This window comes from Pleurodeles waltl, chromosome 6 (assembly GCF_031143425.1).
Source record: "Pleurodeles waltl isolate 20211129_DDA chromosome 6, aPleWal1.hap1.20221129, whole genome shotgun sequence".
NCBI classification, from domain to species: Eukaryota; Metazoa; Chordata; class Amphibia; order Caudata; family Salamandridae; genus Pleurodeles; species Pleurodeles waltl.
This window is the reverse complement of record NC_090445.1, coordinates 325,337,145-325,360,163: the sequence shown is the minus strand read 5'-3', so window position 1 is coordinate 325,360,163 and position 23,019 is coordinate 325,337,145. Positions and strand designations below refer to the sequence as shown.

The 23,019-nt window shown below is 42.1% G+C and overlaps 1 protein-coding gene across 2 annotated transcripts in view; it reads right to left on the bottom strand.

The window, feature by feature from the left end:
• The window catches only part of TM9SF1 (transmembrane 9 superfamily member 1), a 105,146-nt gene extending 82,838 nt beyond the window's left edge, over positions 1-22,308 (bottom strand). For both annotated transcript variants that reach the window (XM_069238171.1, XM_069238170.1), the window contains exon 1: positions 22,142-22,308. The gene's annotated coding sequence lies outside the window, so the exon portion shown is untranslated. The remainder of the gene's footprint in view (positions 1-22,141) is intronic.
• Between the last annotated feature and the right edge of the window lie 711 nt (positions 22,309-23,019).

The window sequence follows — 23,019 nt, the reverse complement described above, 5'->3', positions numbered from 1 at the left end:
AGCACAAACCCTTTGGCTGCCAGTTTACAGTACCACATTATGGATCAGGAAAGTTCATTGTCTGCATTTAAGTTAATATTTATGTCCATAATTTAATACTGTTGAAACCTGTATTTAAGGTTTATTAATGCGAATACCAATTATTAGGGTGAGTGCTCTAAGGAAATGTTGTAAGCGCAGACTGCAATGCGGACAGTGGTCCCCAGTATAAACAAGCATTTGCAATGCAACGGATCTTGCATTTGCTCAAGTTAGAGCTATTAGCGTTGTACACTCCTAACCTGACTTTTCTTGCCACATAAATTGAAAGAAAAAAACCTAGCACAATCGTGCTATGTTAAACCCAGCGCAATCGTGCTAAAACTGAAAACAGAACAACCGAGCACTATTGCGCTATGTAAAACCCTGCGCAATCGCGCTGCATGGAAAATAAACAGATAAAGTAGTGCAGAAACCAGGCTGAAAACATGGAGCCTCACATGTTTTCAGTAGTTGGCCGGTGCACTCGAGGAGGTCTCAACACCAGAAAAGGCATGACATATGCATGCCTTTCACTAATTAAATCAAGCAGAATTTAAAAGACAAGCCCACGAACCAATGAAAGTGACGATTGTGACATGGGCATGGTTAAAAGCCCAAAGAGATTACAACAGGGACGGAGCGCTTGTCCCTAACAAGTGTACGTTTGAAAATTTAACAACATAAGGCTAAGTGTAATGCTACCAGAATGCTCTGACTAGATTTGAATATTTGCAAAAGCTTGAAAGCAAGTTTGACGAGTCTTGGCGTAGAAATTAAATGTTTTTTAAAAAATGCAATTAGGAAAAAAACGTTTTGCTAAAGACCTGTGAAATTTGACGCATCACCTAGTAAATGCTAGTACTACCAAAGAAATATTCATAATGGAAAATCAGTGCCACCAGTTTCACTAAGATTATGGGAAATATGAGAATAAGCAATCATTGACAACACCAATATGTCTGATATTGGAGGTCAGCATTTTGTTTTTGTTAACATGCGTCTTGTTTTTACATAGTTTTTATTAAACTATTTTTTTGTGGGAGCTGTCGGGCCCTCAACAGTATTACAAACATTGGCAAAAAGCAATAAAATTGTTTTGGTCTCAAAAAGCATACATTGCCACAGTAGTCCCTGGCACTGAACAAAACTACTTAGTGTGCTGATATGTTACTTGTAAAAGAGCAGAATGCTGTTACTCACAATGAAGCCAGTCTATAGATTGATAGAGACAAACAGAATTTTTAGAAAATCAAATTGTCTTGGTTAACTCCAGACCTAATTAGGGGCCGACTCACATAGAGTCACAAAGTGCACCCATGGTATATGCCTTCCCATTAGTGCAGATTTACTGCTTTTATGAATTCACACTAATTTACAGAAGTAGGCCAGGAAATCGCACTCCTAAAAAATATTTGTGAACTGCATTTTAGCACAAGAAATTATGCATGTGTAGATTTCTTCATGCAAAAATATGTTTAGCATTTACAAGTTACCTCTCCCACCAACCACTTTTTTCCACAACCGTGGAAGAAGTTTTACTTCTGCCCTTGTTAGGAGTAAATAACCATCCTTTCTCAGTATGGTGCTAAGATCAGAGAAGAGCTTGTGCTTGTGAAAACCCCTAAAACATGCAATTAGTAGGTTTGCACAGACTCCAAATCGCATTCCAACCCTGGAACTATTACTTAACGGTCCAGCCCCTAGGTCTGTGGAAAGGTGGCAAAATGAGGGAATTGCTAGTATTCAAACTTTACTGTAGTATGAGCCCTGGCATAATCAGAGAGGCTATTACCACAGCTCTTCCATAAGGAGACTGGTGCCATAATTTATCGCTGCACTACTTGGCACCAAAGGGACAAGTGGATTTTAGTTACAGGACAAGTACATTTATGAAGCAACTTTTCCCATGGACAAGTAGGTATTTTACTAAATTCCACATCCCTCCGTTAGAAGGGAATTTTAATCGCAGACCTATGCCAACAGCTACATGAAGAGGGGGAAGCTAGTGGTAAGCTTGCTGGTTTGCTTTATTTGGCCTCGAACAGTCAGGAATAATATCAGTAAAATAGAAGATCCCACAACATGGAAGATAGAGAGGGATAAAGATTTATTTTTTATGAATTAATATCCTGGGAAGGAAGGCAGACTTCCTGGAATAATTACAAATGCAAAGTGTTCTCAGGAAACAAGATATCTGCTTGTCTGTGGGACAGGCTGCATCATAAATCTACTTGTCTTGTAATAAAAAAAAATAAAAAAAACACACTTGTTCCTCTGGTGCCAATTAGTGCAACGCCAAATTATAGCAGCAATTTCATTGTATAAGAGGTCTGATAATAGCCTGATTATGCCAGGGCTCCTAATATAGGACAATATCAATAGAAACAATTTATTTTATTCCCCACCTTTCCACAGATCACATACTGGGAATGGAAGTAGGGTTAAGCAATTATTCCAAGGATGGAATGACATTTTCAATCTGTGCAAACCTACTAACTTGAATGTTTTAGGAGTTTCACGAGATCTTCTGTGATCTTTCCCTATACTGAGAAAGGTTGGAAATGTATACCTGTCAAGAGCAGAAGGAAAGTGAACTTCTAAAAGCGCAACAGATTTTCGCATGAGCTAATCTACACATGCATAGTTGCACATGCTTAAATGCAATTCACAAATATTTTCTAGGAGTATGATTTCCTGGTCTACGTCTGTAAATTCATGAAAGCCTTAAATCTTCGCAAATGCAAGGACATATCCAATGGGTGCACTTTTGTCACTTTCTTTAAGAATTGGGCCACTGATAAGGGCTAAAGTTAACCAAGACCTGTTGTTTTTATTAAAATTGTATCTATCTATCCACTGGGTTCACTTTGAGTGACACCATTCTGCTCTTCAAAAGAAGCATATCTGCACACAGAGTAGCTTTGTTTAATGCCAGGGACTACTGAGCAAGGTGTGCTTTTTGGGACCAAAAAATTTTTTTTTTGCCAATGTTTATTATAATGGTGTGGGCCCAGCAGGTCCCACAACAATAAAGTTTTAAAAAATACATGTCAAAACTAGACACGTATTAAACATAACCAAAAGGTGGAACAAAATATATCGGACCTATAGGCTTTGCCAATGCTTGTTTATTTTCATGTTTCCTATAATCTTGTTAAAAATTACAACACAGATTTTCCATTATGAACACTGTAACATGCATCAACACATTGTACTAAATGATGCTTTAAAGAACATTTCACAGTAGTTAAGTAAACTTTTTTCCTAGTTGCATTTTTGTGAACATTTTCATGAGCATTTTCGTTCGAAAGCAAAGAAATCACACTTGCTTTCAAGCTTCTTCAAATATTTGCATCTGGCCAGACAGCATTCTGGGAACATTTTATATAGCTTCATATTGTTAAACTTTGTAAAAGTCTGGACACATTTTATAATGGAAACACTCTCAGTAATGCAGTCCGAGCTTACAACATTTCCACAGAGCACTCACCCTAAAAATAAATAGTCTTTGCATTAATGAACCATAAATACAAGCTTGAGCAGCATTAACATATGGACACAAATATTACCTTAACTAAAAGCAATGCCCTTCATTGATTCATAATATGGTACTATAAATTGGCAGCCAAAGACTTTGTTCTGCATGGGACTGGGCCTTCTTGTTTTAATGACAAAATAAACATGAAAATGTGTTGTCCTTGACCCCCAAACAATATAGCTTCAGATAGAGATAACAAGGGAAAGAGTGATGGCAAAACACAACCCTAAAAATATTACAAATAAGGTTGCACAATGGGTAAGATGGTTCCACATCTGTCACAATGAAGCTGTTAAAATGTTTTGCACTCCTCAAAAAAAGTGGATGTTGGCTTGAAAATGTCTGAGGAGGACTGGTCAGAAATTTCGGTTTTTAACACCCAGGTGTTAAGGGATGCAACTTTTAAGTAGATGCAGATGTATCCGTTATGGTTATTATATTATACCACTAAGAAACTACATGACAGGAATGTAAATATCCCGGATAGCTGTTCCAGATGTAACCAGACTGATACTTGGGAGCTTATGATCTGGAGTTGCCAGATTCTGGGAAAAGGGTCTAACATGCATACCGGAGATCTTAGGAGAGTCATTTGTACTGGACGCTAAGGAATACTCTTAGGAAGCTCCATACATCTGGGCACAAAGACTAGAAATATGCAAGGTTGGTAGTATCTAACATTTTAGCCATCTCATTTGGGGATAACCAGCTACTGGAAAACAAGGAATCCCCCAGAATTTCAAATATGGGTGAATAAGTTGCACAGTGTTTACAACAAATAATATTTAAATGCAGAAAGGGTGGGAAGGCGTAGGAAGGTTATTAAAGTTTGTAAATGTTTCACTCCTTATAAGGAAAGTACTCTAGTGAAATGAATTAGTAGATTTTAGGAGTTTAAAGAAGAAAATTGAGATCAATAGTTGCACTCTCTTTTGTACTTTATACAGCAATATTTGATGAGCTTTTCCCTTGCTTGTGACAATTTTGGTACTCCAGTAAGAAAATGTAGTAGGTTGTTAGGGCTATCTGGATGCTGTGCAGAATATGCAAAAAAATTTAATTATGAAAGGAAATGAAGCAATGTAATGCTCGAAAAATATACGAAAGATGAAGATCAATACACTTCTTCCAGCACTTTACATAGCAATGAATGATGCACTTTTCTTTTAGTAATGAAATAGTATTTCATTATGATGTTCAGTAAGGCAATGTAGTAGGGCCTTGCTGCAGAATTATATTGCTGTTTTGCAGAACAGGGAATAATATATATTTTTTTTTAAAGAAAATAGATTAGTGTGTTATTTGGAAGGTGTGAAACTAATAAACAATGACAAAAGAAGAGTAAGAAGTAGTTATACGCATTAACCTGCACATAACTGGTTTAAAGCTGAGGTGGCAGAGAGACAAACATACCCAGTGGCAAAAGTGCCTCTGCATCCTAATTAACGCAAGTTGGAATGCAGTCAACGGATACAATTGCATAAGAGGTACGTATATGCTGCCTGCGAGGTCACCAAAAACCAACAAAACAGTTTGCACTGCCCCCCTAAATAAATAATTAAATTAGGGTAATACATTAACTCACAGGGAGCTGGGTACAGTAAAAAAAAAAAATGTAAAAAATAAAGTTTCATATGGGAAAGTAATTACAAGTTTAAACTGGTGCATCATGTCTCTCCAGGAAACCTTATAGGATGCAATGGTCTTGGAGGCCTATGGGTACATGTGTCTAGTTTATTCAAAGATTAAGGACCTCATTAAGAGTTTGGCAGGTGGCCTCTCTTTCGGATGGAAAAGCACCACTCCAGTTTTCAGCCCACTGGCCCTAATATGAGTTTTCTGCTGGCCCAGCGGACTACTCACCACAACATTGACACCAACTCATAATCCCGCACAGTAATGTTGTGGCGCGTCAGGTGAAACAGCACAGGTCACGCAACGGGACTGTCCATGGGTGCCCCAGGCACCCAGTCTCTGCACGGCGGGTGGAACCACCATGCAAAGGCTGGCGAACATGTGGTCGTAATCCCCAGCGTAGTGCTGCTTGCAGCGCTGCCCCGGAGGATTAAGACTGCTGGACCCACAAGCCGGTCAACCGAGACAACCTGGTGGTGCGGCGGTCGGACTGTGGCGCTTTCATCACATTCAAAATGTGGAGGCCGGAACGCTGCCGACTGGCACCGCGACTCTGGCAGTCTCATGACCGCCAGGGTCGTAGTAACTTCCTCAATGTCTATAAAATAGGACGGACAGCCTTTAAGTATCAACACACAAATATAAGACTGATAACAACTATGGTGGCAAGTACGGAACAAAAAGTGCAGAGACAAGTAACTCGAAGCAATACATTGGCTATTAAGAAGTAGCAAGGTAATTAGATATACAAAACAGACTGAGTGGTCATTCAAATATATTGAATCAGACCAAATTTTCAAAGGGAGGTTTATTAGTGTCAGTTCCCTTTTTTATAACTGATGTCGTCGTTTCAACTTCCTGTGTCGGCAACTGCACAAATTCACCAGAAAAGCAAATTAAATTTAGATGAGTAATGCCAACAATCCGCAACAGGTGCAACACTGAAAGTGAAGTAAATCAAAAGCAGGCATCCTAAACAGTTCGGAGGCAGGCCGCCACTTGTACACAATATAAACAACAGTGCACTTATATCCAATGTCCCAAGTCAATGCAAAGTTCATTCAAAATGAATTTAATATTAGTGGCTACAAAGACATTCACAGTGGTAGAGGGCATAAGCAACTAAGACCAGTTGGAATCATTCAAAAGTAGGAAAAGGTCTTCGGAATTCTGGATAACGAAAAAAAAAAAATTAAGGCTAAATATATGTTTTAACCAAAGTGGTATCAGAAATAATAAGGCCCTCACTGTATTAACAGTGAGGTTCCGTGTTCAAACTTGACTGATATCGTGATTTTTTTTGGGCATCTATGGATCAGAAAGTATCCATGAGAGAAAGGTCATTTGCAAAAAGGAAAATGAACTGATGAGGAAAAACAGCAAATAGAAATGGTAAAGTTGTATTCACAGCCACACTGTACATACAAAATCGTGGCCAGTATTGTCAAGAGTTACTTTAAAATCTATGTGTATGAAAATATCCATGAGATGAAAATGGGCAGACATAAGACACAGAAAGCAACTTAACCAAACAGTTACTTTCAAAGGAGACCATTCTACATGTGGACTGCTGTGTTTCTTCTGTACCAGCGGTGGCATACTTTCTGAAATCAAATTCAATATATTTATAGTGCAAGAGTTTACCTTTTCTGCATATTTATTATTACACCACTATTTATCAATCCATTTATTAATTTGAGTTGCTTGTGACTGCAGCATTTGCACTCTTGTTCACTACTCATTAGGAATGATATATTTTATGTACTGATCTAAAAATACTGTTCTTCATGGACTTTATAGACTCTGACAATAAGCATATTGCAACTCTGAAAATACTAGGGTAAAGCACCCATAGGCCTCTGAGACAATTACATCCTGTAGGGGTTGCTGGAGAGATATGATCCCACCAGTTAAAACTGAAAATTACATTCCCATAGGGAATATTGTTTCTTTTAACATGTGGTCCAAGTTCCTCTGGGGGTCTGCAAAGCCTACTGACTGGGTCCGCAACTGCGGAGAAAACTAAATAATAAGGATTAATAAACTGCATATAAATAAAAAAAAGCAAAATGTAAATTTGAAATTTTTCTATAAATGTAAAGGAATTTGAAACTACAGGATAATAATGCATTTGGCATCCTCAGATTTATTCTGCATCCAACTGAATATATCATCGATGTTGGGCGCCTTTTTTTGAACTAGAACAACTCCAACCTTCCCATTAACATTAAAATTGTGATTTCTTTTATATTTGTATATGACATAAATGAAATATATTTTCATGAGTGTATTTTTTGTGGTTCAAATCATCAAAATTGCTTAAGCCGGAGTCCTCAGCTTCCAGTAATGACTCATTTGGGGGTCCCATAATTCCAATTATTCAATGAGTGATTCCCAGATTCCAGTTATGGTTAAATGTGGTCTTCTGAAGTCAAAAGCTTAAAAAACACTGTTTTGACAGTTTTCAGATCAGGAGTTCAACTGGTCTCAATTTAGACCCATTGCGAATTAGGACAAGGAAGTTGAGCAAGTTAATGCTGGAAGTGACTGGCTCTTCAGGCAGGACTGGTATGTTATGCTGTTTATATTCATAAAGTGCACTATCATCTGTGAGGATATCCTGGCACTGAGCAGGTGTGTATGCCTACAGTAGGTAGGTAAACGGAAAAGTCAGGTCTTCAGCTTCTTGAGGAATTAATCTAGAGAGGAATAGGCTCTTATGTGGAGTGTAGGGCCGTTTCACACTTTAGGGGTGATGTAAGAGAACACACGTCCTCCTGATTTGGCTCTGCGTATGAGTGGAATATGCGAGTAGGAGTCAGTCCTGCAGATCAGCTGTGTAAGAGTGGTTAGTGGGGTGAGATGAGACTGTCCAGGTAGGTGGGGCTTGAGATGTGTAGTGCCTTGAATGTGTTTGTGAGGAGTGAGAACTGAGCGCATTGCCAGTGTAGTACCCAGAGGTTGGGGGGGGGGGGGGGGGGGAGGGAGAAGGGTGTGTGTGTGTGTGTATATATATATATATATATATATATATATATATATATATATATATATATATATATATATATATATATGGTATTTCTATAGCGTGAATCTAGCCAAAAGGCAGCAGAACATTTTACATTGTCAAAGATAAGCGTAAAGTCAACAACTAAGAGGAAAGGAAAAGGAAAACAAAGAGGAAGCTGGGTTGTGGATGGTTAATTTATTGTGATGTTTGCCATTCCAAGATCTCCTAACACACAAGTCTGCCTCTGGCAGCTGAATTGTCTCAATGCTCACACAGGAATCATTTTATAAGGAAAAAAAAGCTTAAAACTGTTAACTAAAAACTTTACATGGTGCCTATTTTGTCCTGAAGTCACACTGTAACAAAGTGCACAAGATCTGCTTACGCAGCATAGGTCTTCCCTATGACCTCAGCTTGGATGGCAAATGCTAGACCACAAAATATCTTTGTTACACGCTTGCATCCCAAATTTCCTGATATCATCCAAACTGTGCTGAATGCTCTCTCTGGCTCTTAGGCCTTCCCCTGTACCACAGAAACCCCAAGATAGGGTATCTCCATTTGCATTAGTTATCCAATGACTTTCACTTTCCATTATACTACAAAACATCCAATAAACAGTGGATCCCTATCTATAAACATTAGCCACATATGTGATATCCCATCTATCACCAAAGAACTTTTAGAACCCTGCAATCCCAGTTCTCAATGGACAGTGATTCCTTCTGTTTGTATTCCTCCTCGATATCACCATATGTCCACTAATGAGGTTTTAGCCCTATCCAGGATATTCAGTAGACTGTACATCCTTTTGGCTCCACCCATGCTGAATTCAGTACTCTAGGCAACTAAAAATATCAAACCAAGAAGAACAGGACCCCTTGCGTGGGGACTTCTATTGACCTCAGTTGGATCTGTTCCTATCACTGGCACTAGGCCCAACCACACAAGTGGCGCAGCATTTATGTCGGCACAAGTGGGGCAATGCTGTATGGTGGGAATTTTGTGGATTCCTGCAGATTTCGGAACTTTCCATTACAGAAGTGTTAGGAGTAAATGTGGTTATAGTAACCATTGGAAGTTTGCCTGGCACTGTGGGTCAGAAAATGGTGTGGGATGCATGTGAAGCACACCATCCTGGTCTCCCCCCAGATGTTTAGTTTTCAGAACTGTCTAGGTCTGGTAGGTTTTCCCAGGTGGCATCCTACCCAAGCCCAAAAGGTGCAGCTGCTCACCATTGCAAGTGGGATGATACTGGAAGTTAACTAAATTCTCCTGGCACATTTGTAAAAACACCCAAAATAATCAAATGTCATCTTTCACTGGGAGCACCAGCACGATGTCTTCGGAGACCATGATGGTATATGAAAAGACTGAAGCTGAGCTGCAGGCCTTGAGTGCATAATTTATTAGTACCCTGGATTATTTTAAGACTGGATCCTTTGTAAGCAAATTATACTTTTATGCATTTATTAAAGAGTAGCTGCGTAGGACTTCAAAGTATCCAAATAACTCTGCCTGTGATACTGTGCGCCGGCTCACCTCATCCCCATATTTGCAGCAGCTGCGTTCCTCCTGACGTTACATTATGCTCTATCCACTCTCGAAAATACTTAATCCATGCATGGAGGCCATCTTTTGGGGCATTAAACAAAGCTCACACAGGCATTCCAGCGAATGGCATGCCATTCTCATCTATATGCATGCTGATTCTTCAGTGACTGCCACGCCTTAACTACTCCTTTGCGGCCATTTTTTGGGACAATAAACACGTTGGTGATTGGCACGTCATTTTTTACTTTACTTGTGCCAATTTTCTTCTCCGACTGGCACACCTTCAATGTTATTTGTTCTAATCTACAGGACAGGCTGAACATAGGTTCTCTCGTAGGGGATTTCCATGTATAGTCATAAGCACTGAATAGTTCCGCGCGCCTGCGGGGACCCCGGAGCACTGATGTGAAGTATATTCTTAAGTGCCAACACCAGCCGTTTGAAGAAAAGGTCTGTCAAAAAACACTTAAGAATAACATTGTGCAGCCTATGTGAACAGCTACACAGGCCAAATTGTTAAAAGAAAATCAATAGTAGTGTAAATTCATGTTCAAACACCTATTTATTCTAGAAATGTAATAACAAATACATTCTCATACTTTATTTACACCTCTGATGAGAATAAAAACAATGCAGGGCAGTGTAGCCCATAGGCTGCCATTATACAGAATGTAAATAGAGCTGTGCCTTTAAGAAAGCAAAGTCTTCCTGTATCCCATCATGCACAGCAACAGGCAGTTGCCTCAGTTCTTTTTTCCGGCTCCTGCGGACAGGACCCTGAAGCATTGAGCTCTACCTCACAAAGCTTTGTGACAGAAATTCATTGAAATATCTTCTGAATTTCATTTTCACTCGACGTTTTTACCTTTGAGTGATCATTTTCTACTGAATTCTGTTAAATTTTGACAGAATTTTGGAGGTTTTTCTAGTTAGAAATGCCTTCACTTTTTGATCAATGTCCTTCTTGTGGCAGAAAGAAGGCTAAAACAGATCCACATAGGGTCTGTATAATTTGTCTTCCATCCAGCCACAAACCGGAGTCGTGTGACATTTGTAAAACCTTCTCTAGAAGAACCCTTCGTGATAGAGAGAAGATCCGACTTCAGGCGAGAGAGGACAGGAGAAAAAGTGGCCATTCCACTACAGAGCGAGGAGAAGGTCAGACTTCTACCAGGGCTCAACCTGTTTCCTCCATGACTCCTTCCAGACCTGCTGAAAAACGACATAGATCTCCGACGACGTCGAGAGCGTCTACGTCGAAGCAGGGAACGGCGCCAACATGTTCGCCGTCGAGGAGTGCTTCGCCGGCGAGAAAAAGACATCGTTCGCCGTCGACAGCTATTTTGCCGTCGAGGCGGCGAAGACACCCGACGTCGAGAGGATCTGGGTCGCCGTCGACACGGCGAACACAGTCCACGCCAAGGAGATCCGAGTCGGGCTCGCCGTCGACACGGTGAGGGAGATCGCCGTCGAGAGAGAGTGTTCGCCGTCGGAGGCGTTCACCGTCACTGCACCGACGTCGAGGTTCGTCGTTGAGAGGTTCTCAGCGGCGAGACGAGTCGACGTGTAGAGGCACTCGCCGTCACCGCAGTTCGACGTCGAGGAGTGCTTCGACGTCGAGAAGACCATCTAAGAGGCCTAGAAGGGTTTATACAACCTCGGAATCCTCGGCCTCGCTTATCCTACTTCCAACATCGCCACAGCTCTCGCAAAGGCAGTCGCCGTTACCACAGACGCCGGTAACACCTACGGCTCCTCTTCCGGCGCCTCCTCCAGAGCCTGTTCCGAGGACTCCAACGCGATCTGCAGGGCGTTCTGGTTATTCCTCGAGGCGTACATCTACCTCTAGGCACCGTCGTCAGGAATCACATCATGGACATTCTTCATCGTCCACACGGGACTACTCTCCAACCTTATCGGACTCACCGTCCCCAAGAGTGTCTCCCATAGATGATGTCAACACATTTCAGGAGGTCTTAGTGAGAGGGGCAACCAAGCTGAATATCCCGCTAGCAGCTCCGGCCCCATCGACATCAGTGATCTTTGAGACCTTGCATCAAAGGACATCTTCACGACCTTTACTTCCACTGGTTCCGGGTCTTATTGAGCCAGCAATGGACATTTTTCTCACGCCGGCTACAACAAAGTCTGCTCCTTCCAGACTCATTAAAAAGTACCGTCCACCAGAGCAAGATCCTCTATTCTTGAGGTCGGACCCAGTACCAGACTCGGTAGTTATAGTGGCAGCGAAGAAATCGCATTCGACGTCACCGTCTTCCTCTGCTCCTCCAGACAAAGAGAGCAGAAAGATCGATGCTGCAGGAAGAAAAGTATGCTCGACGGCATCCATCACCATGAAAGCAGCCAGTGCCACTGCTTTATTAGGGAGATATGATCGATCCCTCTGGGACTCTATACTGCAGTTCGCGGAGCATCTCCCTAGGGACAAAAGGGAAGATTTCCTAGAGGTCGTGAGCGAGGGAGCTATGGTTTCTAACCAGATTATAAGTGCTGCGGCGGATTCTTCAACACTATCCGCACATAACTATGCTCATGGTATAGCGCTCAGGAGACATGCATGGCTGCGGCTTACATCGCTTAAACCCGAAGCACAGCAGAGGATACAGAACCTGCCTTTCTCAGGCTCCACTTTGTTCGGCTCTCATGCCGATGACGAGATGGCCAGAATGAAGTCGGAGCTGGATACCCTGAAAGCGGTAGGCATGGAGCGACCTAAAGAACAGCGAAAAGGATTCCGCCCATATCAAAGAAGACTGTTCACCCACAGGTATCACGACTCCACATTGGACGTCTTCACGCCCTCAGCAACAGCAGCAGCATCAGAGGGGCTTCTCCAGAAGGTCGACAAGGGGTCGTTCAACACCTCAGACCCAGACACCTCGACAGGTGCCCGCGTCTAAGCCCTGAATCTTTGCTTCCCCCTCCTCCGTTAACCACTCCGGTAGGGGGAAGTATCTCAAATCATCTGGACGAGTGGCTACGCATCACATCAGACGCCTGGGTTTTGAATATTGTGAGACATGGTTACGTTCTCAGATTCACCAGTCCTCCACCATCTGTTCCACCCAAAACAACCAACCGACACCTCGAAGCTCTTCAGTTAGAAGTCAACATCTTATTGCAAAAAAGAGCCATAGAACCCGTCCCGATCAGCCAGCAAGGGAAGGGGATTTATTCGAGGTATTTCCTTGTGCCAAAAAAAGACAAGCAAGAGTTTCGTCCCATTTTAGACCTAAGGACAGCAAACAAGTGGATTCGCAAAGAGAAATTCAGGATGCTATCCTTGCACCAAATTTACCCACATCTTCGTCAGGGCGACTGGCTCTGTGCGGTAGACCTTTGCGACGCTTATTTTCATATTCCGGTGGCCAAGAAACATCGAAAATTCTTAAGGTTCACCGTCGGAAAACATCATTACCAATTTGCGGTTCTGCCCTTCGGCCTAAAATCAGCGCCGAGGACCTTTTCCAAATGCATGGCGGTGGTAGCCGCCCATTTGAGGAAGCATCGAATTTTTGTCTACCCCTATCTAGACGATTGGCTCATAAAGGCCTCCAGTTATCTAGAGACGCAACAACATTTCAAATGGACTCTACAGCTGTTACAGAAACTCGGTCTTCAAGTAAATCTCCTGAAATCCACAGCAACACCGGTTCAGAGGTTGCATTACTTAGGAGCCATTATAGATACAAATCTAGGAAAGGTGTTTCCTTCGGAGGAACGACGATTATCGATTCTCCAAAAGTGCAAGCAACTGCAAAAGGCTCCACAGACCACTGCAAGAGTAATAGCTTCCCTACTGGGCTCGATGGCGTCTTGTATCCATCTCGTTCCCAATGCTCGCCTCCATATGAGACCATTACAGGAAAACCTGGAGGATCAATGGAGTCAACTAATGAACGAATGGGAGAACAAAGTCCTCCTTTCCCCCCACGCCTTACAGTCCCTCAAGTGGTGGTGTCTACCCGACAATCTCTTGGTGGGGATTCCGTTCCAACGACAGCCTCCAGCTCAAACCATCGTAACAGATGCGTCACTGCTCGGATGGGGAGCGCACATGGGGCATCTTCGAGTCCAAGGCAAGTGGTCACAGAAAGAGAGTCTCTATCACATCAACCTGCTGGAACTTCGAGCGGTCCACCTTGCGCTCAAAGCTTTCCTTCCCTCTCTGAGAGCGGGAACTCTCCTTCTTCAGACGGACAATGTGGCCACCATGTACTATGTAAACAAACAAGGAGGCACCAGGTCCAGGATTTTATCCAGGGAGGCTCAGACAATCTGGCATTGGCTTCTAGCCAGGAACATGTCGCTAGTAGCAACTCACCTGCCGGGCATCCAGAATGTGCAAGCGGATGCTCTCAGCCGAGTAATGGACGAGAACCACGAGTGGGTTCTACACGACGATGTCGTTCATTCCATTTTCGCACTATGGGGTTCCCCCTCTATAGACCTGTTCGCAACCCCAGAAAACAAAAAATGCCAAAACTTCGCCTCCAGATATTACCATCCAGGGACACTGGGGAATGCCCTGTGGATAAGCTGGTCAGGAGCATTTCTTTACGCCTTTCCACCGCTTCCCCTGATTCCGGCGGTCCTCCAGAAGTTATCCAATGCTCAGTCCAAAATGATCCTGATTGCTCCGGAATGGCCACGACAATGGTGGTTCCCAGACCTTCTTCACCGGTCACTCAAACCACACATCAGGCTCCCTTATCGTCCGGACCTGCTCACGAAGTTCGGAGGGCAGATATCTCATCCCAACCTCTCATCACTGAGTTTGGCAGCATGGCTCCTGAGCTAGTGCAATATGGACACTTGAACTTACCTCAGGACTGTATGGAAATCCTGAGAGAAGCTAAGCGCCCTTCCACACGATCCACTTATGCAAGCAAGTGGAAGAGATTTTGTGTGTGGTGTTTAGACAACAACATTGACCCGATATCCTGTGGAGAAGAGTCTATTCTGCCATACCTCCTAACATTGGCAAAATCGGGCTTACAATTATCATCAATAAAGGTACATTTGGCGGCTCTAACAGCATACAGGAAGAGCCCATCACAACCTTCCTTTTCTCGAATCCCAATTATTAAAGACTTCCTGGAGGGTTTAAGAAAGGTTTTTCCCCCCCATTAGAAGGCCGTCTCCTCCATGGGAATTGAATGTTGTCCTATCGCGCCTGATGCTACCTCCATTCGAGCCAATACATAAGGCATCGCTTCAACATCTCACATGGAAAACTGCTTTTCTGGTGGCAATCACTTCAGCGCGTAGGGTCAGTGAAATCCAAGCCCTTTGCTCTCAGGAACCCTACACGGTTTTTCATTCTGCGAAAGTGGTAATGAGAACTCATCCAAAATTTTTACCGAAAGTCGTCTCCGATTTTCATGTGAATCAAACCATTTCACTTCCAACTTTCTTTCAGAATCCAGCTACTCCTGCTGAGAGAACGCTGCACTCTCTGGATGTAAAGAGGGTTTTGAAATTTTACTTGGACAGGACAAAATGCTTACGTAAATCACAACAGCTTTTTGTTAACTATGGCCCACTTAGAACAGGGTTGGGCACGTCTAAGCAATCACTATCCAGGTGGATTGTTTCATGTATAATGTTATGTTACCAGTTAGCGAACAAGTCCCTCGGTGGTAGACCAAAAGCCCACTCTACTAGAGGGAAGGCAGCTACTACAGCCTTAATGAGAAATATACCTTTGGCAGAAATATGTAAGGCTGCCACTTGGAAGTCTGTCCATACCTTTACTAAGCATTACTGCCTTGATACAGACGCTAGGGCGGATGCACAGGTTGGACAGGCCTTGCTTAAGAACTTATTTGCATAACTTTAGTGTTTTGGTACTATTTTTTCTGTCTACTCCACCGCGGTTATGGGGATGGGCTTGCTACTCTATTCAGTGCTTATGACTATACATGGAAATCCCCTACGAGAGAAGGAATGGTTTCTTACCTGTAACTCCAGTTCTCTCGTAGGGGTATTTCCATGATAGTCATAAGCAGCCCTCCCTCCTCCCCGGTGGAGTTCACATAGAAAAAGTTGCCATAAATATGGTTGATGTTGATACTCCAACAAAGCTTGTTCCAGGTTAAAAGCCTTTAAAAAGAACTGAGGCAACTGCCTGTTGCTGTGCATGATCGGATACAGGAAGACTTTGCTTTCTTAAAGGCACAGCTCTATTTACATTCTGTATAATGGCAGCCTATGGGCTACACTGCCCTGCATTGTTTTTATTCTCATCAGAGGTGTAAATAAAGTATGAGAATGTATTTGTTATTACATTTCTAGAATAAATAGGTGTTTGAACATGAATTTACACTACTATTGATTTTCTTTTAACAATTTGGCCTGTGTAGCTGTTCACATAGGCTGCACAATGTTATTCTTAAGTGTTTTTTGACAGACCTTTTCTTCAAACGGCTGGTGTTGGCACTTAAGAATATACTTCACATCAGTGCTCCGGGGTCCCCGCAGGCGCGCGGAACTATTCAGTGCTTATGACTATCATGGAAATACCCCTACGAGAGAACTGGAGTTACAGGTAAGAAACCATTCCTTCTGCCTGTCCTTGCATTACAACGACAGGCACGCTTGGTCCTCTTTTGACTCAAGATCAATTCTACTTGGTGGCCATCTTTAAGTGCTGTGCAAATACTTTTCAAACAGATTTACAGTGTATTTTCAGACAACCACATTCTAAAAACGTATTACACATTATACTATGAAGAACACAAACATACCTACACCTTTTCTTGCTGAGCCTAGTTTTTTAAAGTTTAAATGGAATCACTGGTTCAAGAATTTCAATAGTTACTTAATTGCAATTGATGATGAGAAGCTTTATTTTACAACTGCTTAGGTGCTGAGGGACAAAGATAATTTACAGATTGTTCCACAGCCTTTTGAAATGGAGTGGAATGATTATATAAAAGCTGTACACAGACTACAAAACCACTTTAAAGATGACACAAGTATAACAATGGAGTGCCACTGATTTTGTACGTGCAGTTACAACATAAATCAACTGACAATTTTTTAGCAGAATTGAGCGTACTTTCAGTAACTTGTGAGTTTGATGGTAATTTAGATAAATATTACAGAGACCAGATTGTAGTCAACTACTTTGACAGACGTATCCAAGAAAAATTGCTGTGATGTTGAAATTCTACCCTCTAAGAAACTCTAGAAATTGCAAGAGGTATAGAAAGATCAGTGATGGCATCGAAAGAACTAAACAAAAAGGAAAGAACATATGAATGTGAAACAGGTAAATACAACTCTCAAAAAAACAAACATGAATTCCACTGTTAAATTAAAAAAAGGAAGGGAAATCTTCTATCTCAAATTTTAACCCATGCGTTGAACAATAACTCCTCATGTTTCAGATGTGGATCCACTTCGCATCTAGCGAGTTCTAAAGGTTGCCCAGCATTGGTAAAAATGTGTCTAAAATTTAAAATAAGTGGGTCATTTTGCAACAGTCTACAGGAGTGTTCACAAGGTGGTTTTCATTAATGACAGGGAAGTTCAGTTGGAACATGACACAGAGACACAAACAGACAATAGAATAGTACTATCCATCAAATTGGTGAATCCTCAAAGTTCTACTGAACGTGGTGATCCGGCAAGCGACATTAATACAGCAGATGTCAGTTTAACGGTCACTGTGAATGTAAGTTCTCCAATTAACATCATAAGGAACCAATTGTCTTGGATAATTGGGGCGGAATCAAGTTACATCCTCCGGATACATGCACAGTGGCACTTGGAGAACATACAACTGATCTAATGGGATACTTTCCAGAAACAGTCACATTCCAAAATAGATCAATTTCAACTTACGTGAACGTGGCCAAAAAGGGCTATAGTATTTTGTGTTGGAGAGACCAGGGTACTTTTGGTATAGTATTGAGACCTGGTACCGAATGTCCCATTTCTTTGGTTTCGGTCCGCTCTGCTACAGCAGCGCCTCAGGTTGTAAGTGAGCTATTAGGTGTCCACAGTTCTTTGTCTGATGATTGTTTGGGGTTGGTTAAGGGCTATACACAAAATGATTTTTAAAGAGAATGCTGTATCGATCATGCATAAGGTTAGGAATCTACCGTTGAGTACAAGGAACCAACTGAAAAATCACTTAAACAACCTGTGTTCGGAAGGGGTCATCAAGCCCAGAGACGCCTCCCAATGGATTTCACCAATGGTGGTGGCAAAGAAGAATGGGGAGATGAGGCTATGTATTGACCTTAGGTCTCTGAATAAGAATATTCTAGCAGATTGTTTCCCCTTTCCCAAAATTCAAGAGATGCTTGCCCAATTGGAAGGAGAGAGGGTATTTTCCAAGATAGACTTTAGGGTTGTCTATCAGTAGGAATTGTGTGAAGATTCCAGACCCCTCACTGCATTCAATATGCCTTCTGGCACTTGTAGATCCTTGCAGCTGCCCTTTGGCTTAGCCTTTGTCGCATCAGTCTTTCAAAAGTTGATGTTCATGCTATTTGGGGAAAACAGACATGTGACGGCTTAGCACAACAATATTTTAGTTTTCACTGAGAATGAAGATCGTCACAGAGGTTTTGAATTATGTGTTGAACATGCTGCAAGAGCATGGGTCTACAGTCAAGAGAGAGAAATGTAGTTTCATGGTCCCAGACATGGAATATCTAGGGGCATACGATTTCAAGAGCCGGTATCGGACCAAAGACAGATTTGTTGCATGCAATAAATATGACCTTGCAACCAAGAGACAAAGATCAGCTAAGATCTTTCCTCAGGTTGTGCAACTATTCCAAAGTCATTGAGAATTTAACACTACAGACAGAACCACCCAGGAAGCTGGTACGTAAGGGTGAGGCGTTTATGTGGGGTGTTCAAGAGAACGAAACATTTTAAAAATAACCGGATTACAGAGGCTCAAGCACTTAGTACATTTAGAGATGATGCTAGGTCTATCGTTAAGATGCATGCCAGTGATATAGGGTTGGCTGTGGTTCTCTCACAAGTGGTAGAATGAAGGTAGAACACTATAGTCTTTGCTTCAAGATGTTTGTCAGCTGCTGAATGTAACTATAGCACCATTGAGAGAGAAGCACTGGTGTATGTGTGGGCAGCTTCACATTTCTCAACTTATCTGTGGGGAAGAAGTTCTCACTTATCACAAACCATTGGTGTACCTGTAAGTTGAAAAGAACTTAAATCAAGCCAGTCCCAGATTGGCAAGACTTTTAGCAAGAATGTATGTGCTTAACTTTGATGTTAAGCACATTCCTGGAGGAAAGAACCTGAGGGTGAAAGGCATGCAGCAAAAGAAGAGGAGGTTGAGTGCATCACTGGCAAAGTGGATGGAATAGTGGCTGCTGTAAAAATGATTTCTTATTAAGAGTGGAAGAGAAGTCCAATGATGATGTGCATCAGACTGCTGATGAGTTTAAACCATATTTTAAGATCAAAGATGAAAGGTCAGTTGAAGATCGGTTAGTCTTACGCGGAAATTTGTTGATACCTCCTTTGGCACTCAATCAATCAATAATTTATAAAGCGCGCTATGTACCCGTTAGGGTTTCGAGGCGCTAGGGCGGGGGTGCTGCTATCGTTCGAAGAGCCATGTCTTGAACCCACTCTGAACCCAGTTGGTGAAGTTAACCCACCAAGATCATGTAGGCATGACTGGCACAAAGAAGCATGTGCACAACTACTACTGGAGGCCTAGAATGGATAGCGAAATTGAGAGGATTGTAAGTGGCTGCAGAGTATGAAATCAGGCTGACGAGTCCTTGTGAATGAACAAAACTCTGTTAAGTCCAATTGAGTTACCTGGGGAAAAACTAGGCATGGATTTTGTGGGATCAATGGTATGCTTTGGTGACTGTTGATTACATGTTTAAGTGGGTTGAGTGTGAATTTATGAGAAAATCAAACACACATTCTGTCATCGAATATCTTTCCACATTAATTAGGAGAGAGGGTTTCCCCTGACATTTGTGATCGACAATTGAGTACAATTTAGGTCCACTACCATGCAAGCATTCCTTGACTTATTAGGCATCAAACACGGTTTTGCGGTTTTCTATGGTTTGCATGGCAACGGAATGCTGGAAAGGGTCAAAAGGATGCTTGAGAAATACATTGAGATTGTCTTATCTTCTAGGAGTGATGTGAGGAAGGGTGTTCAGGATAGAGTATGGAGTTACATAAATACTCCACACTCATCTATGGGAGTCTCACCATTTACGTTGTTAAGGGGCAGACACTTCTCTTGTAAGCTGTTGTCTGGATGGGTGTTGGACAAAAGTGGTGCTGAAAAAAAGACTGCCAGATATAAAAGAGGTGAGAAACAGGGTAGATAAGGTTCAAAGGAAGAGCAAGGAGAGGTAAGATTAAATGAAAACAGTGAAAAAGATAAAGTAGTTGAAAATTAGAAGACCTAATGGTAAAAAAAAATAATGGGCCAAAATATTTCCCAGCTATATGTGTGGTGAAAGTTTCTAAACATGCCATACTCGTGGAAAACAGGAAACGGCAGAGCAAGAGGTGTGCTACTTTGGTAAAATAAATATGTCTGATTCTGGAATGAACACCGAGAATACTGTTCTAGGGGTTGATTGGTTGATGATGGTGAAACATGAAATGCAAAATGAGGCACAGAATGTAAAACCCACGTTGTAGGATGCTAGAGGTGATGGGGAGACCAATCCCAGGCTGCAGAATGGTGGTGGGTTGGGGACTGTTCCGAATGACATCACAAATGTCAAGTTTCGAACAATATGGAATCCACTGATGGTGCTTTAAAATGCACCATTTGAATTCATGTTTTTCGTAGTTTCCCGGGGGGCAGGGGGGCTAAATCTAAACAGGAGAGGTTTGGCTCACTAGCTCACGTTAACGGAGGGCAATTATTAGGCCCCATCACTTACAGATATCAAGAGCAGACACTGCTGGAGGAAAATTAGGTTGATATTGTCGAGATCAGAAGGTGGAAGTGGGACTTCTTTAAGAATGTTTTTATCGTGGCTGCTTTTCAATCATGAGTGACCCAGCCATGCCCCTAACTAGTGCTTAAAATGGTATGGTATTAACAGCAAGTAAGCTGGACAAGTTGTTTCATGATACGAGTAGGGAAAAGGTCTGGCGGGAAGCCAAAAGTTTTTGAACCAGGTTTTGACCTGCATATCTCCGGAAACTAAGATCTCCCTAAAATAAAAGTTGCTAGATATCGTCATAATGAAGGTGCTATACGAATGAACTAAGTCAATAGATGGTAATCTTATCAATAAAACATGCTAGTGCAACCACCTAAATTGAAGCTGGAACCTACTACAATTCCACAGGTGAGCCTGGGACAGCCTTAGCTGGTCACAAGTACACAATTGGTCGTATCGAAACGATGCTTCTGCGTTGCCCTCGATCCTTTCCTTGGTAACCAAGAGAACTCCACTGACGCACCGTCTGACCAGTGTGGTAGGCAACATCCAGACTCCTTAACACGCAGACGGTATCTATTCCATCCTCGTCACCAATGAAATAAAGATGTGTAAAATCGTACTGCAGCATCGAGGATGACCTCTAATTGCTCTAACCACAAGTGGTGTATGTATATATAGTGTACTGTATGCCACGCGCCTCAGAACATTAACACTAAAGCGTGGAGCATTATGACACTAGAGTACGACAAGAGCCTGAGCAAGCTACGTTGGGAGGACCACGAAGTGGTGCGGCAGAGTGCCACATCCAGCAGGTGATATGTGTGCTGCATGGTAGGAGACTATTACAATCTGGGGAATGGAGCTCTACAGCATAATAGGGATGTCCATGTGGATGTTTAAGTGGAGACGCCCGCACGAGCATATGAAAGATCAGCACTACAGTATGTTATCTTTTGAAGCAAGAACCGTACAAGAGGCATTATTGCAACATGTATACAAATGGAAGCAGCGATGCAACCATTACCTGTAAAGTATGTAAGTTTTTAATTTGTGAACAGAGCAGCAGTTGGATCATTGTTGCAGCCGGTATACAGAATGGAGGCATCAGTGTAACCACTGACAGTACAGTATATAAACCTTTAATGCAAGTATAGAGCAACACACGGGTCATTATTGTAACCTGTATACAGAATGGAGGCAAGAATGCAAGCATTGCCAGTAGGGAAATACATTATTTTTGAGGCGCTGCAGTTCAAACTTTAAATGTAATGTGACGTATACTGCAAGTTTGAGCTAGAAATATAGAAAAGTGGTATGAATTCGCTGAAAAGTGAACAGTGAACACCAGGTGTGAACGATGTACGCCCCCCGTTACAACGGAATACGCTAAATACCATAATTTCTTACTACGGTGGACACCTATCCACTACTTACCGGGACCATCCGTGAAAACAGCCTCATACCCGTACACACAGCCGATATCTTAACGGATGTAAGTTGTCCGTAAACTGTGGCACTTCCGGGTCGTACACCATCCAATCCACTGACTGCACATAGTCCGGGATTGGTCGTTGCTAATGTGTAAGGTTACCTAGGGCTGGAAGCACTGGGGCACCCAACCAATACTAGTGCGCCGTATAGAACTCTTATAGTGCTGATTGGCCATGAAGTCCGCATGCGCCTCTGTTCAATCCCGCCTCTTACAGTTGGTGAGTTCCGCCCATTTTGGAGCGACTGTTGTTTAATTGGAGCTCCACTTGAAGGTGAGTCAGTCTAGGATTGGGCGGTAGTCTATAGTAAGTTTCCGGCTAGATAGACCAGGCTACTGACGCTGGCCGTTGTAAATACGAAGTAAGGAGAAAGGAGGCGGAGCAACGGCAGTGGTTCCCAACCTCTTGACTCCTGAAGACTACCACTGAATCATTACTGGAAGCCAGGGACCCCCCAAGCAATTTGTCTGATATAAATTTCAAACATCAAAACAGTAATTCGCAAAAAATACTCAAACAAGTACACATCAAACAAATACTCAAATTACTAAAGATATACTTATTTTATATTGAAAAAAAACATGAAAAAATCGAAAAAATTGTAATGGAAATGGTGACGTTGCATCTCAGCGACTAACTTTTTCAATGTTTGATTTTATTTAGGAAAGTTGAATCCTTGGTCAGATTCTACATTTCCCAAGTGATTTCTGTTTTTTTTAGGTACATAAGATCTGAGAAAGCTTTTTCACATAAATATGTGGCAGGGAAAGGAACTAAAACCATAAGGGCCTCTCATCTCTCCATAGCCTCTCTGTCACATGT